The 16,657-nt window shown below is 40.3% G+C and overlaps 1 protein-coding gene across 3 annotated transcripts in view; it reads left to right on the forward strand.

The window, feature by feature from the left end:
* NUDCD3 (NudC domain containing 3) overlaps positions 1-16,657 on the forward strand; it is a 138,277-nt gene that overhangs the window by 89,891 nt on the left and 31,729 nt on the right. The gene's annotated exons all lie outside the window — the stretch shown is intronic.

Here is a 16,657-nt window from a genome sequence, read left to right on the forward strand (position 1 = left end):
GTGTATTTTCTGTATATAGGATTATGTCATCTGCAAATAAGTGAGGTTTTAGATCTTCCTTTCCAATTTGGATACCCTTTATTTCTTTTCTTTCTTAATTGCTCTGGCAAGAACTTCCAGTCCAGTATTGACTACCAGTGGTGACAGTGGGTAGCACTGTTTTATACCCTGCCTTTTTCACTCAGCAAATATCTTGGCATTATTTTCTTAACAATAATGACAATTCACATTCTTTTAAAAAGTAGTTTAGTATTTGTATCAGTCTTTCAAAGGGATGCCTATGCAAAGTACCAGAAATCTGTTGGCTTTTATAAAGGGTAATTATTTGAGGTAAAAGCTTACAGTCACAATGCCCTAAAAAGTCCAACTCAAGGCTGTTTTCTCACCAAAGTCAATTGCCACCTATTGAAGCAAGATGGCTGCTGATCTCTGCCTGGTCTCTACCTTCCTGGGCTTTTTTTCCTTTTGAGGCTCCTTGGGCCCCACTTCTTCCCCGTCTCAGCTGTAGACTGGCACAGGGCTTGTCTCTCAGGGCTTCCTACATCAGTCTAGACTCTCTTCCCAAGGTCAGCTGCAAACTGTCGGGCAAATGGCTCATCTCTCTTCCCAAGTATGTATCTCTAGTGAGTTTCCTTTTTGTATCAGACCCACCAAGGGGGTGGGGACTCAGCCTGAGTCACACTCTACCGATGTGGTCAAAGAAATCAAAGAAAGCCTCAAAGCAATCTTAACAGGTAATCTAATAAAGGTCCCCTCAACTGACTCTAGTATAATTAAATCTATCACACTTAGAGGAACAGTTTACAAATATAATCTTTCTCTTTTTGGGATTAATCTCAAACTATCACAGTTTTCTAGTGTGTAGACAATCGGATTTTTTTTATTACCACTTGCTGAAATGATCTTATTGCCTCCCCATTATTTTATAATAGTTAGTCAGGGCTGGTCTAACAGCCACCACAGACTAGTTGGCTTAAGCAACAGGAATTCATTGTCTCATAGTTTTGGAGGCTACCAGCCCAAATCGAGGTGTCGGTAGACCATGCTTTCTCTGAAGTCTCTGCCTGTCACATGGCCATTGGTCCCCTTCTGCCTCCTGACTCCTGCTCCTCTGCTTACAAGGGCTCTGGGCATATTCTCTTTGGCCTTACCTCACTAGATCTTCAGCGATCCTACTTACAAATGGGTTCACACCCACAGAATAGTATGTGAACATGTTTTGTGGGGCACAGGATTCATTCCATAGTACTCAGCCAGTGTCAGCCTACAGGGACAGGGGGTTTGTCCATTTTGTTTACTGCCATGTCCCCAGTGCCTAGAAGAGTTCCTGAGCACGCAGAAGGTACTCAGTAAGTTCTCAACAGACCTAGTATGTCTCAGATAATACGGCTCAGGCTGGCAGAACCCTGAGAGTCCACAAGTGCCTGGCTCAGTACCCCTCAGACCAGGGCTCTAGAATCTGGCTTTGCTCTGTCAAATGGCAAGTTGATTATTAAACTAGTCCCCTGTTAATGGACATGTAGGCTGTTTCCAGTCTTTAGCTATTGTAAAGAATAAAGCAATGAATGCCCTTTACTATTTTCATTTTGCATATATGCATTTGCATACGAAATCAATTGCATGAAGTGCAATTAATTAGTAGGTCGAAAGGTATTTGTAATTTCTATAAGAAATGTATGAAAATTCTTGGTTTTTACAAATTTGCTGTTGTAAAATATTATCAAACTTGGATTTTGTCAAATGTATAGTTGAAAAATAGCATCTAGGCATAATTTGAATTTATATTTCTCTTGTGAATGAGGTTGAGCATCTATTTTGCATGTGCCTTTCCTTTGAACTGATAACGTTTCCCTGTTTTTTATTCAGTTAATGTTTTTCATATTGATTTCTAGGAGCTTTTTATATATTAGATGCCAGCCTTTTGTCTGTGGTATGTAATGCAAATGTATTGTCTCATTTTGTTATTAACCTTTCAAATTGATTTAAGCTGTTTTTTCTTTTGAAGAAATTCTTAATTTTTATGGAGAGATAGTGTAACTTTCTCCATCCCAGTTTGGATGTCTTCTGTGTCATTTTCTTGTCTACTTGGCCTGGCTAGAATATTCAGTATAGTATTCAATAGAAGTGGCAAGAATGGGCATCTTTGTCTTGCTCCTAATCTTAGGGGCAAAGCTTTCAGTGTGATGTTAGTGGTGGGTTTTTGATAGATGCTCTTTATCAGATTGAGAAGGGTTCCTTCTATTCTTAGTTTGTTGAATGTTTTTATCATGCAGTCTTGTTAGATTTGGTCAAATGCCTTTGCCTCATCTCTTGAGATATTTTTTCCCCCTTTATTCTGTTAATATGGTGTATTATGTTGATTAATTTTCATATTTTGAACATATTCCTAGGAAAAATCCCCTTGGTCATGATCTGTAATCATTTTTATAACCTGCTAAATCTTGTTTGCTAGTATTTTGTTGTGGTTTTTCAATCTATATTTAAAAGAGAGAAAACAATTTGGGAAGTGTTCCTGTTCCTTCCTCTTCTCTTTTCTGGAAGACTTATGAAGGAAAGATGTTAATTCTTTCGATGATTGGTAGAGTTCACATACAATGTAACCATTTAGTTTTGGGCCTTTCTTTGTGGGTAGTTTTAAAATGTCTAAATCTTTACTTGTGATATGTCTTTTCAGATTATCTCTTAATTCTTGAATAAATTTTGGTATTTTTTGTCTCTCTGGGAATCTGTTCATTTTATCTAAATTATTTAAATTTGTTGCCATATACCAGTTCATAGTATTCACTTAATAATCCTTTTTATTTCTGTAAGGTTGGTAGTGATGCCCCCTCTTTCAGTCCTTATTTTAGCAATTTGAGTCATCTCTTTTTTTTGTTAGTCTTACTCAAAGTTTGTCAATTTTCCTGATCTTTCCATGGAACCAACTTTCAATGTCATTGTTTTCTCTCTTATTTTTCTGTTCTCTATTTCACTTTTCTAACTCTAACCATCGTTTTTCTCTTACTCCTCACTTTGGGGTTAGTTTGCTCTTCTTTTTATAGTACCTTAAAGTGTAAAGTGAAGTTATTGAATTAGAGATTATTCTCCCTTTTTTATATAGGGATTTACAGCTATAATTTGCTCTCTGACTACTGATTTAGCTACACACCATAAATTTTGGTATTTTGTATTTTTGTTTTAATTCATTTCAAATGTTTTCTAATTTCTTTTTTTCTGCTATCACATTTGACCTATTGGTTATTTAGGAGTGTGTTCCCAGATTTTCTTCATTCTTTATTTATAATTTAGTTTCACTGTGCCCAGAGAGCATATTTTATATGATTTCAATCCTTGCAAATTTATTGAGAGTTGTTTTATGGCCTAACATTGGCATATCATCTATCCTGGGGTATGTTCTAAATACACTTGAGACTATTGTGTTTGTTGATGTTTGGTAGATTTCTATAGATGTCTATTAGTTCTCATTGATTTATGTTGTTCAGGTCTTTTATTTCCTTACTAATCTTCTGCTTAATTGTCCTGTCCATTATTAAAAGTAGGATTTTGAAGCTTCCAACTATTAATTGCTAAATTGTCTCTTTTTCTCTTCAATTCTGTCAGGGTTTGCTTCATGTATTTTGGAACTCTGTTGTTAAATACATGTAAGTTTATAAATGTTATATTTTCTTTATGAATTGACCCTGATAGCATGATGAAATATCTCTAGTAACAATTTTTTTTTTTGTAGTAAAGTCTGTTTTGCCTGATACTGTGATGACCACTCCTCTGTCTTCTGATTGCTGTTCGCATGTAATTTTCCTTCCTTTTATGTTCAGTCTGCTTGTGTTGTTGGATCTAAAGTGTGTCTCTTGTAGACAGCGTGTAGTTGGGTCATGTTTTTTTAAATCCATTCTACCAATACCTATGTTTAAGTTGGAGATTTTAATTTACATCTGCCTATTTGCTGTTTTTTTCCTATATGTGTTACACCTTTTTTATTCTTTTCTTCCACCATTAATGCTTCTTTTGTGTAGAATAATATTTTAATTCCCTTGCAGTTTTAAAAAAAATTTATTGAAGCATATTGCTTATACATAAACATGCATAAACAATAAGTGTATATTAATAGTTGTGAGCTTACAGAACAAACATACATAACATCATACGGAGCTATCATATGTCACCCTATCACTAATACCTTGCATTGTTGTGAAACATTTTTAACTAATGATTAAAGAGCATCCTCAAAATATTACTACTAAACAAAGTATCTTACGTTTGGTTTATTTTCACCCCAACCCACTCTATTATTATTATTATTATATCATTTATATATGAACATACTTAATAAGAAAGTTGTAAACTTAGAAAGCAGATATACTTAACATCATACAGTGACTCCATACATCAACCCACCACCAACACCTTGCATTGTTGTGAGACATTTATTACAAATTATAAAAGAATATTGTCAAAATCTTACCACTAACTATAGTCCTTATCTTATATTTGGTGTATTTTCCCCCAAACCCACCCTATTTTTTTAAAATATATTTTTATTATAAAAGTTGCGAACTTACAAAACAATCATGCATACATACAGAATTCCCATTTAACACCCCTCTAGCAACACACCACACCATGGTGGAACATTTGTTACAGATTATGAGATAATACCATCAGACTATTACCATTAACCATAGTCCATTTGGCATTTATTCCATACTCTCCCATTATCAACACAGTACATCTTTGGCATAGATGTTTGAATATTACAGTATTGCTGATAACCACAGTCCATAGATCAGTTGTTTTTTTCCATGATTCTCCACTTTCCCCCCACCCTGCAATAGTGATGCGCATCTGCTCTAGTTCACAGAGGACACCCTTGCTTCAGTACCATCAACCACAATTCTCATCCACCTCTTGGTTTACTGTGTTATTCAGTCCCTAGATTATTCTCTAGCTTTCTTTCTGTTGACATTTACATCCCTAGACCACCCCTTCCAGCCACATTTGTGTTTATAAACCAGCTGTTACTCACTATAATGTGTTAGCACCAACTCCATATATTTGCACACTTTTACAGTAAGACTAATTAAAACTTGCCCATACATTAAGCATCAGTAATCCATTTTAGTGCTCCTCTTACCCTTTAAGAATCACCACTTACCACCAGGGCTTGATGATGTTTTCCTACATTTTCTTCTAGAAGCTTCATAGCTCTTGAGTTTATATTTAGTTGTTCTATTTGGAGTTAATTTTTGTATAAAGTGTGAGATAATGGTCCTCTTTCTTTCTTTTGGCTATGGATCCCCAGTTTTTTCCATATCATTTTTCAAATGGACTGTTCTGCCCGAGCTGGGTGGGTTTGCCAGGCTTGTCAAAAATCACTTGACCACAGATGTGAGGGTCTGTTTCTGACCCTCTGTTCCATTGGTTTATCTGTCTACTTTTTGTCAGTACTGTGCTGTTTTTACCACTGTAGCTAGGTAATATGATTTAAAGTCTGGAAGTGAGAGTCCTCCAATTTTGCTTTTCCTTTTTAAGATATTTCTGGCTATTTGGGACCCCCTACCCTTGCAAATAAATTTGATAGTCATGTATTCCATTCCTTTAAAAGGTGTTGGTGAAATTATTATTGCAATAGCATTGAGATCTGTATATCAGTTTTGGTAGAATTGACATCTTAATGATATTTAGACTTCTAATCTGTGAGCATGGTATGTTCTTCCAATTATTTAGGTCTTTTTTAACAATGCATTGTAGTTTTCTGAATACATCAGTACATCATTTGTTAAGTTTATTCCTAAGTATTTGATACTTTGTCACTATTATAAATGGGAATTTTTTTCCCCTGACTTCCTCCTCAGATTGTGCATTCCTGGTGTCTCTTAAAGTCTCTTTCATCTGATGTAAGTATAGGTACTCTGGCTTTTTTTTTTTTTTTTTTTTTTTTTTTTCGGATACTGAATGCTTGCAATATATTTTTCCAGCCTTTCACTTTCAATCTATTGGTATCCTTGGGTCCAGAGTGAGTCTCTTGCAAACAGCATGTAAGTGGCTTATATTTTCTTATCCATACTGCCAGTCTGTGTCTTTTGATTGGGGAGTTTAATCCATTAACATTCAACATTATTACTGTAAAGGCAGTTCTTATTTCACACATTTTGATCTTTGGGTTTTATGTCATATTTTATTTTCACCATTCTTTTGAGACTTTTAGTTACGTTTTATGTTTTTGTTTTTTTAAGATTTGTTTATTTATTTCCCCCCCCCCCCCCCGGCCTGGTTGTCTGTTCTCTGTGTCCTTTTGCTGCGTCTTCCGCTTCTGTTGTCATTAGCAGCACGGGAAGTGTGGGCAGAACCATTCCTGGGCAGGCTGCACTCTCTTTCGCGCTGGGCGGCTCTCCCCACGGGGTGCACTCCCTGCGCGTGGGGCTCCCCCACGCAGGGGACACCCCTGCATGGCAGGGCACTCCCTGCGCGCATCAGCACTGTGCATGGGCCAGCTCCACACGGGCCAAGGAGGCCTGGGGTTTGAACCGCGGACCTCCCATGTGGTAGACGGATGCCCCAACCACTGGGCCAAGTCTGTTTCCCTTTTAATTACTTTTACTGATATAATCTTCATTTCTAGACTCTCTTCCGATCCTCTCTCTCCTGTCTTCTTTTCAGACTGTCGCACACCCTTTAGTATTTCCTGCAAAGTTGGTCTCTTGGTTACAAACTCTCTCAGTTTCTGTTATCTGTGAAGACTCTAAACTCACCCCCATTTTTGAAAGAGTCTTGGCAGATATAAGATTCTTGACTAGAAATTTTTCTCTTGCAGTATCTTAAATATCTCATACTACTGTCTTCTTGCCTCCATGGTTTCTGATAAGAAATCAGAACTTAATCTTATTGAGTGTCCCTTATATGTTATGCATTGCTTTTTTCTCTTGCTGCTCTCAGAATTCTCTGTCTTTGGCATTTGACATTCTGATTAATATGCATCTCAGAATTGGTCTATTTGTATTTTTTCAGATGGGACTATTGTTGTGCTTCTTGGACATGTATATCTATGTCCTTCAATAGAGTTGGGAAATTTTCTACCATTATTTCTTCAGATATTCCTTCTGCCCCTTTTCCCTTCTCTTCTCCTTCTGGGACACCCATGACATGTATGTTTGCACATTTCTTGCTGTTTAGTTCCCTGAGACTTTGTTCAGTTTTCTTCCATTCTTTTTTCATCTGTTCTTTTGTATGTTCACTTTCAGAGGCCATTTCCTCAAGCTTACCAATACTTTCTTCTTCCTCCTCAAATCTGCTGTTATATATTTCCAGTATATTTTTTATTTCATTTATTACACCTTTCATATCTGTAAGATCTACTATTTTTCTATATATGCTTTCAGATTCTTCTTTGTGCTCATCCAATGTCCTCTTAATATCCTTAATCTCTTCAGCCATCTGTATTAGTCAGGGCTCTCTAGGGAAACAGAATCAACAAGAGATATCTGTCAATAGTATGCGATTCTATAAGAGTCTCTCATGCAGCTGTGTAGATGCACAAGTCCAGGTTCTGCAGGCAGGCTGCAACGAAGGGCTGCAATGAAAGTCCAGTGAAGGTTCTTGATGAGGTCTGGGTGATATTGGCTGTCCAAAGATGAGCTAGGAAATTCCCTCTCAATGCTGGAATCCTTCCCCTTTTAAGGGATTCAACTGATTGGTTTTAGCATCACTTATTTAGCATCAGGCAAGCTCTCTGACTGATGTAATTATAAAAAGCTATCTGTGATTTACCACTGCAGTCAAGTCAATGGTGACTAAAGTCCATAAATGCTGTTGTATTACAGTTAGCCTTGTGCTTGCTTGACCAAACAACTGGGCACAGTTACCTGGCTGAGTTGACACAATAGCCTAACTATCACACCATCTCATTGAATTTTTTAAGGGGATTTGTTTGAACATCTATGATTAGTTGTCTCAACTCCTTGATACCATTTGGATATACCTTGTTCCTTTAACTGGACCATATCTTCCTGTTTCTTGGTGTGGATTGTAATTTTTTTTTGGTGTCTTGACATCTGGCTTATAGATGTATTTATTCTGTGTACAGTTTCTCTCTTTAGTTTAGGACTTTCTTATTCTTTCTCCCTTGCTTGTTGTATAGTAGGAGCTGAGGATATAGTTGGTGCTATAAGCTGTAGAGGCTCAAGCTGCCCTCATTTCCCCAGGAACCCAACTTTCCCCTTTGCCAGGGATAGGGTCAGAGTCACAGCTGTGTGGAACAAACCAAGTCGTGCAGGCCTAGATTCTAGTTGCCCAGAGAGACTTGATGAAGCTTTATGCCCCTTTCTCCCCTGCCTGGGGTGGAAATGGAGCTGCAGATGTGGGCAGCAGTCTGTGCTGTACAGGTCCAAAAATGACTGCAGTTGTCCCTGTAGATGTCCAACTATTCAGTCTGTGCCAGCCAGTTACCCAGAGAGGCTGGTGCAGGTCCCCCCAGCTTCCTTTCCTGCTGGAAGTGGGACTGAAGCCTAGGCTAGGGCTGCAGGCCAGTCTGGGTGAAAGCAGGTAGTCCCTACCATCACTGTGATTTTCAGTCAGCCCAGCTTCCCCTCATTATGGGGTCGGAGTCAAAATGGCGGCTACTGACCTCTTTATGACTTTGATAGGTTCAAACTTTAGCCTTTCTTAAGTTTATACTTTAGCCAGCCAAATTTACTCATCTGAGGCCAACCTTCTCTCCCTTTCCTGTTTTTGGGAAACCATGCCTCCAACTCCAGCCACAGAATAGCTCCTGAGACAGCTTTTGCCACCAGAGTAGGATGATCACCAACCTCTATGGCTTGGCCTGTATTTTCCTGGAGAGGCTGCTGCAGGCACCCCCAGCTTCCTCTCTGCTAGATATTGGACTTGGTCTTAGGCTAGAGCTACAATCCCATCTGGATGGAAAGAAGCCAGTCCCTAGCAGCATTGTAATTTTCAGTCCTCCCTGCTCCCCCTTGTGCCAGGCATAGAGTTATAATGGCAACTACCAGCCTCTTTCTGACTTGGACAGGATCAAACTTTAGCTCTTCTTAGGATTTTACTTTATCCCACCAAATTTACTCACCAGTAGCTGAAGTCGGTGCCCAACTGTCTCTTCCTTCCCCATTTTGGGAAGTGGAGCTTCCAGTTCCAGCTGTGGAACAGCTCCTGAGGTGGCTTGTGCTGCCAGTGGAGAATGGGCACTGGCCTCCATTGCATGGAGCGCTCTCCTCAACGAATCTTCTCTGCAGGTGGGCAGTCTCCTCCTTCTATTCTTCCAGGGATGTTGCAGGATGCTCTTCTGGTCTCCTGGAGCCCCCAAACAGTTGCTTTAGGTAGCTCTGAGTAGTTACTAACTGTCCTTTACCATGAGCTTACTATAGGAGCTCCTTACTCTGTGGCCATCTTGCTGGTTGTCTTGTCGCGGTTTTCTGACTTTTTTTTAATGTTATTTTCCTCTGCATTTACCCTAGGGATTACAATTAACATTATATTTTACAATCTGTTTTAGATTAATACCAACTTAATTTCAATAGTATACAAAAAGTTGTTCCTGTGTAGCTCCTTTGCTTTGTTTCTTTGTGTTGTTATTGTCATACAGATTACATTTTTATACATTGGTTGCTCATCAACACAAGTGTATAATTATTGTTTAATGTTGTCTTTTAAATCAGATAAAAGGAAAAAAAGCATTAGAAACAAAAGTGTGTACTGTCTTTTTTATTTACCAATGTAGTTATTTTATCAGGGCTCTTTATTTCTTCATGTGGAATTGAGTTACCATCTGGTTTGCTTTCATGTTTTACCTGAAGGACCCCCTTTAGTATTCCTTGTAAGGCATGCCTGCTAATTCTCTCAGTTCAAATAAAAATGGGAATATTTTAGTTCTTCATTTTCAGAGGATAATGTTACTAGATATTACACTCTTGACTGACCTTTTTATTCTTTCAGCACTTTGAATATGTCACCCCACTGCTTTTTTGACATCCATGGTTTCTGTTGAAGTCAGTATTTCCTCTTATTGAGTAGCCCTTGTACATAATGAGTTGTTTCTCTCTTCCTTGATTCAAGCTCACAGTATGGATCTCTTGAAATTAGATTCCCCTTTTTCCCCAGGATTTTTGTTGTTCCTACTTATCGTAGTAGTTCTAATTTGTTTAGTGATTTTTCTGAATTAATTCTGCAATTGTTTGTAGCCATTGAAATCTTTATGCCTGATGGTCAGCTAACAATTAGATGGGGATTTTCTTTAACATCTATGTGGCAGTTTGGTTACTGTTTTTGAATTCTAAGAATAGATATTGGATTGTGTTTGTAACTTGCCTGTTCCTCTGGGTGTACTACATTGTATTAGAGGTTTCACTTTTACTTTATTAAATCAAGATTAGGGCTTCTATTTGACCACATCATAAGGGTGACTTGGTTGAGTCCCTGCCCCCCACTGTATAAATGCATGCTCAATCAAAGAGAGGGAAGTAAACACATGGAGAAAGAATACAGTTTAGTTTTGGATGCTGGAGCCCTTGGGAGAGAGCCAAGCCATCCACCTGATAGTTTGCAACTGAAGAAATCAGAGCCCTGAACAGCTGAGAAAACCCAGGAAGTAACGAGCCCCAGTGTAGCAGTTTCATATAGTTATAAATTCCAAAAATAGATATTGGATTATGTTTTTAAACTGGTCTGTACCTGGGCATGATTAAATTATGATTAGGGCTTTGATTGGGCCATGTCAGTAGGTTGTTGAGTCCCCACCCCTTGGTAGGTGGGACTCACAGATAAAAGGCATGGCAAAGGACAGAGTTGGAGTTTTTGATGCTGCAGACTTGAGCTGGAGCCCCAGGAAGTAAGCACACAGAGGAGCTTGGTTGTGAGGAAAGAGAGAAGGCGCCTGGAAGAGAAACAAGCTGTTCACCTGAAAGTCTACAGCTGGCCTTGTGGAGATAACAGAGATGCTGAGCCTGGAGAGAAGCAAGATCTGGGAAGAGAGGAACCCAGGAAGCTTGAACCCTGGCAGATATTGGCAGCCATCTTGCTCCAATTTGTGAAAATAGACTTTGGTGAGGAAACTAACTTAAGCTTTATGGCGTCGTATCTGTAAGCTCCTACCCCAAATAAATACCCTTTATAAAAACCAAATAATTTCTGGTATTTTGCATCAGCACCCCTTTGGCTGACTAATAACGCATTTGGTACTGAGGAGAAGGAAAGTGCTTTTGTAATTACCAAAATGTTGGAACAGTTTTATAAATGAGTAAGGGATATTTTTTGGAGAAATTGTGAGATGCTTGATGGGAAAGGTCTAGGTTGTTTTGAAAAGACTCTTATATAATATATATGCTAAAGAAACTTTGTATGATGCTTTAGAAGAAAATGATGAAACTATTATTGGAAACTGCAGGAAAGGCAATCCTTGTTTTAAAATCACAGAGAATTTAGCAAGATTGACTCCTGATGTTTTATGGAAGGCAGAATTTGAAAATGGTGAGCCTGGGTATTTAGCTGAAGAACTTTCCAAAGTAAACTAGGAGAATGCAGCTCGACTTCTCGCCGCTTATAGCAAAATGCTAGAGGAAAGAGATATGCTGAGGACTGAACTGTCAGGCACAAAGGAAATAGAAAGTGATTCTGGAAATTCCAAGCTTCTGGAAATCAAGCTCCCAGATGATAGTGCCCCATTTGAAGACTTAACTGAACTTGAAACTTGTAAATCAGGATTGAAGATGAAGGTAAGTTGGAAAGACTTGTGGGAAGTCTTACTGTCTGATGACTTGGACCCCTGCTTCTTGCATGCTAAACCAACAAGGTTTTTGAGAGAGCTGTATGAGCAAAACCCTGTCAGCTTGGACTAAAAGGTACATGGAATGGAAAGATTGAAGGAGAAACAGCTTTAGGAGGAAAACCATGGAAGCTGAGATCTGGAATTAAGACATTGCCTTGGGCCAAGAGAGGAACTCCACCCATGTGTACAGAGAGGGTGAGTTTGCTGCAGCAGTTAAACACCCACTGTTGAGGAAGAGAGACGAGCTTTATGGTAGCCTACAGCTAAGATCAGAAGAAGCTAGGACCATGGAGCCTTAGGAGGAAGAGGAAGGCTGAACCTTTACAGAGATCAGCAGCCATTTTGCTCCAAAACTTGGCAACAGACTGTGTAAGGGAAGTAACTTACTCTTTATGACCTTGTAACTGTAAGCTTCTACCCCCAAATAAATCCCTTTGTAAAAGCCAGTAGATTTCTGGTGCTTTGCATTAGCACCCCTTTGGCTGACTAATGAAACCTACAAGTGGTAAATCTCAGTCTTTGCCAAGAGGCTCTGTGTTGCCCGGAGGCATATCTTCATTGCTTAACCCAGCATTGGCAACTCTGCTTCAGCCATTTCTTCCTGCTCATGCAGAGTCTCAAAGTCAGCTAGAGCTGAGAGCTTCAGGCCTTTGGAAGTCTTTCCTGAGTATATGCACAGCTCTCCAACTCTGTCTGTCTTTCTAGATTTCCAGGAATATGCTGGAGCTTTTCAAAGCCACTGTGGACATCTTTCTCCAGCTTTTCCTTTTATGCTTCTTTTATAAAGTTCTCTTTGACTCAACTGTTATCCAGTGCTTCAGTTAGCCACAGAATTAAAACACTTGCCTGGGAAACGGACTTTGGCCCAGTGGTTAGGGCGTCCGTCTACCATATGGGAGGTCCGCGGTTCAAACCCTGGGCCTCCTTGACCTGTGTGGAGCTGGCCATGCGCAGTGCTGATGCGCGCAAGGAGTGCCGTGCCACGCAAGGATGTCCCCCGCGTGGGGGAGCCCCACGCGCAAGGAGTGCGCCCGTGAGAAGAGCCGCCCAGCGTGAAAAGAAAGTGCAGCCTGCCCAGGAATGGCGCCGCCCACACTTCCCGTGCCGCTGACGACAACAGAAGCGGACAAAGAAACAAGACGCAGCAAATAGACACCAAGAACAGACAACCAGGGGAGGGGGGGAAATTAAATAAATAAATAAATCTTTTTAAAAAATAAATAAATAAATAAATAAAAAATAAAACACTTGCCTGTAATTGTTTTTGAGAAATACTCCCTGGGGAAAAGTCTTTTCCTCTGTGGGCCAGCTCTGTGTATAGTCAAGTAAAGATAGCCTTGCAGTGGGATCTTCCTGGGAGCCACCGGACTGGTCACATGATGGCAGCTCCATTATACTCCCTGCGGGGGCTGCCTGGCTGTACTGGGAGTGCAGGCTGCTATTCTTTCAAAGCTGCTAGAGCTGGAGTACACCGTGGGGATGGGTGTAGGGCAAGTTGGAATGCCACAGAGCTTGCTGTTTCTACCAAAATGTAGCTGATTTTCTGGAGTGAACAATGCCTGGGTGGCTGCAAGCCTTTGGTTAATTTCCAGAGTTCAAGAAGAGTTGATTCTAACAATTTTTGCCAGTTTTCTTTTTGGTTTTATGGAGGAGAGGTTTTTTAGAGGTCCCTATCCCACCATTTTTCACAGACATTAGTCTGGATCAAGAATTTCTTATATAGGTGTTTACCTGGAGTTTCTAATTGCCTTTCTTTTTATCTTGTCAAAATATAATATGCTTTTACCATATCTTTAGAATTACCCTGGCTCTCAATAACATACTATTCACTGTCTAAAATTATTTATTTCCTGAAGACTCCTTTTTTAAACCCTCTCACTCTGACTCTAGTCTGGACTGGTGGTTTCCAGTTCTGCTGTAGTGCTACCATCCTGGAGTTTCCTCTTGCTTATGAGGTTCCAGCTGGGCCTCCCTGCTTTTTAGTTTTCATCCTTATTTTGTTGTGATAAAGCCTCAAGTAAGTTTCTCAAAATATGTGGTAAATGCAGAGTCCTTGCACATCTGAAAATGTATTTGTTTTAACTTTTCACTTATTTGACAGTTTGAGTACATGTAGAATTCTAGTTTAAGACTAATTTCCTCTTAGGAGGTCAAGGGCATTGCTCTCTTACCTTCTAGTGTCTAGTGTTTCTGATTCTGGAAGTCTCCTCCATTTAGATTCTTCTCAGATAAACTATTTTTTTCCCACTTGTCTGGAACTTTTAAAAAAAATACTCAACTGTTATCAGTTGGTTTGTGTAAGTCATTTTTTGTCCATCTTGCTCAGTTCTCAGTGGGCCTTTTCAATCTGAAGAAATATTTTTCTTCAGCTCTGGAAAATTGCCTTATTTTAATACCCTCATATTTTCTGGAATGCCCAATCTGCACATGTCAGACAACCTGGATGATCTGTCTCTATCTTGCTATCTTTGACTTTATCTTCCAGCTTTTCTATCGAAATTTTTATTTTAGCCACTATGTTTAAATTGTTAAGGCTCTTTTTTGAGTTTCTAATTCTTCTCTTTTTGTATCTTATTCTGGTTCTATAGATAATGTCTTCCTAGATCACTCTGAAGATATAAAATGGAAAATATTTAAAATTTCCTATCAATTTTCCTAATTAACTCTGTAATCCTTATTTTGGTTTTTGCTTATTTACCTGAATTTTTCTTTTTATGCACCTGGCTTTGGTGCAATTCTTAGTTCCCTATTAGTTTTTATTGTTGTTGGTCTTTAGTACCCCCCCCGCCCCCCCCCCCCGCCCCCCCCCCGTGGCAGTGCCATCCTGCAGCACGGCGCCTTTAGCTGGATATGCTGGCCGGGCACGGAGCGGGCAGCTCTGCTCTGCGGCTGCACTTTTGGCATTGCATCTCCTCCCTTCCCTCTTGTAGCCTGGAAACTTAGCTTTGACTTAGAAGCCGCCTGTCAGGGCTCCAGCACATCATCTCTCCCCTTTCCTCTTTATTGTGGGTATTTAAAGTACAGTTAGTCCACAGTCTCAGATTTCATGGCATATCTTAACCTCTGTGACTTTGAGGCTTTTTTCCAATAATTTTATAAACATTTAACGAGCCCCTGCCACATGACATGGGAGAGTAGTCTCCAGATTGTTTCAATTCCACACACCTCGTAGTAAAAACATTTTTAGCAATTGCCCCCTAAATGTCTTTCCTTAATTTCTAAATTATGCATATACTATTATAAAAAGATTTTGTACATTGTAAAAGTGATGAATTTTTAAAAATCTAGTAAAATGAAATATGAAAGGAATTCTATTTGTGTTCCTCCTACTTTCTGGTGACTTATGAACCTCCTGGGGTATATGTTGTCACTTGGGTGACTTGGCTGGGGAAAAAGAAATTCCCTGCTCTCCTGTAACTCACAGTCTGGTTGTGGAAACGGACACTTGGTGAGCAAGGAAAGGAGTGTTCCCAGAGCAGTGAGGAGGGAGCACCAGGCTCTGCCCAGAAAAAGTGTCACAGAGGAAGTAATGGCTGAGCTAAGCCTCACAGATAAGTAGCATTCCACTGGAGACTTGGTTTCCTGAAAAAACAAAACACAAAAACCAAAGGAATTACTTGTCTCTGTTCTGGTTAGGGAAGGCTCAGTTGCAGTAGCACAGGCACAGTGGAATGGCGGCTTGTCGGAGGCAGAAGGTGCACTTGTCTCCTGCACCACAGTCCTGCACCACAGCCCCGTTGCTCCTGGTTCCTTGGTGGCTGCTGCGTGGTCACTGGGTTACTGCAGGCTTCAGGTAGAAAGGGGGAGACATGGAGGAAGCATGCCATGCCTGAAGGCTCGTGCCACTGCTGCCCTCCTGTTTCAGATTGAATTGTGTCTTCCTGGAAGAAGTCAGGAATGGAGATGAAATTACCTGGAAGAGATCTACAGAAGACCTGCTTATCTGATGGCTTGGATGCCTGTGAATTGCACGGAAGACTGATGAGGTTTCTGAGAATTTTTTAACGGCTGAAATACTTCCTGGACTGGAAGGGCCAGAGACAAGACGAGATGAAGGAAGAATAATGGTGCCTAATGTCGAGGCCTCGTTGTAAAGTCTGGGCCAAAGGGGCCTCCAGGCCCAAAGGGTATTTGGAGGGGCAGGGCCGGTGCTGGCGCAGGCCAGGCAACTCAGACAGCGTTTGCCCTGCCGGCTCTTGGGCTTGCTTAGACCTGCAGCCCTCTTTCCGTTCAGTTTCTCCCTTCTAGAAGGGAATGTCCATCCTGTGTCCTCCATCTTTGTATTTTGGATGCAGGTAACTTGTTTTCTAGGTTTCACAGGCTCACAGATGGAGAGGAATTTTGCCCTAAAATGATCCATTTGTGTTTCTGATTTAAATGAAAATTTGAACTTAGAGTTGCTGTTGGATGCCTTAAAGCTTTGGGATATTGGGATGTGGTAAATCTGCAGTGCATGTGGGAAAGATAAGCATTTTGGGAGGCCAGAGGGAGGCTGTTAAGGATGGATTTGCGTCCCTCCAAAAGTCGCTTAAGTCCCGAGTCTGGTCCGGTGACCAGATCCCTTTTGGAAACAGGACCTTTGAAGATGTTATTAGTTAAGATGATTAGGGTGGCCCTGCTCCTGTGTGGCCAGTGTCCTTATAAGGAGAGGAATGGGACACAGATGAGGCAATGGGGAGCACCATGTGCTGGATTGCCAGGAAGAGGCAAGCGAGTCTTCCCCACAGATTTTGTACTTCCAGCTTCAGAACTGTGAGTCAGGGTCCTGCCATTTAGGCCACCCAGGCTGTGGTACTTGCTTCAGCAGTACCTTCCAGTTGCTAAATGAAGAAGAGGGAGAGTTGTGGTAGTTCCCTCCACAGCGCCTTACTTTATCAGCTGTGT

The sequence above is a fragment of the Dasypus novemcinctus genome, chromosome 5, assembly GCF_030445035.2.
Source record: "Dasypus novemcinctus isolate mDasNov1 chromosome 5, mDasNov1.1.hap2, whole genome shotgun sequence".
Lineage (NCBI taxonomy): Eukaryota > Metazoa > Chordata > Mammalia > Cingulata > Dasypodidae > Dasypus > Dasypus novemcinctus.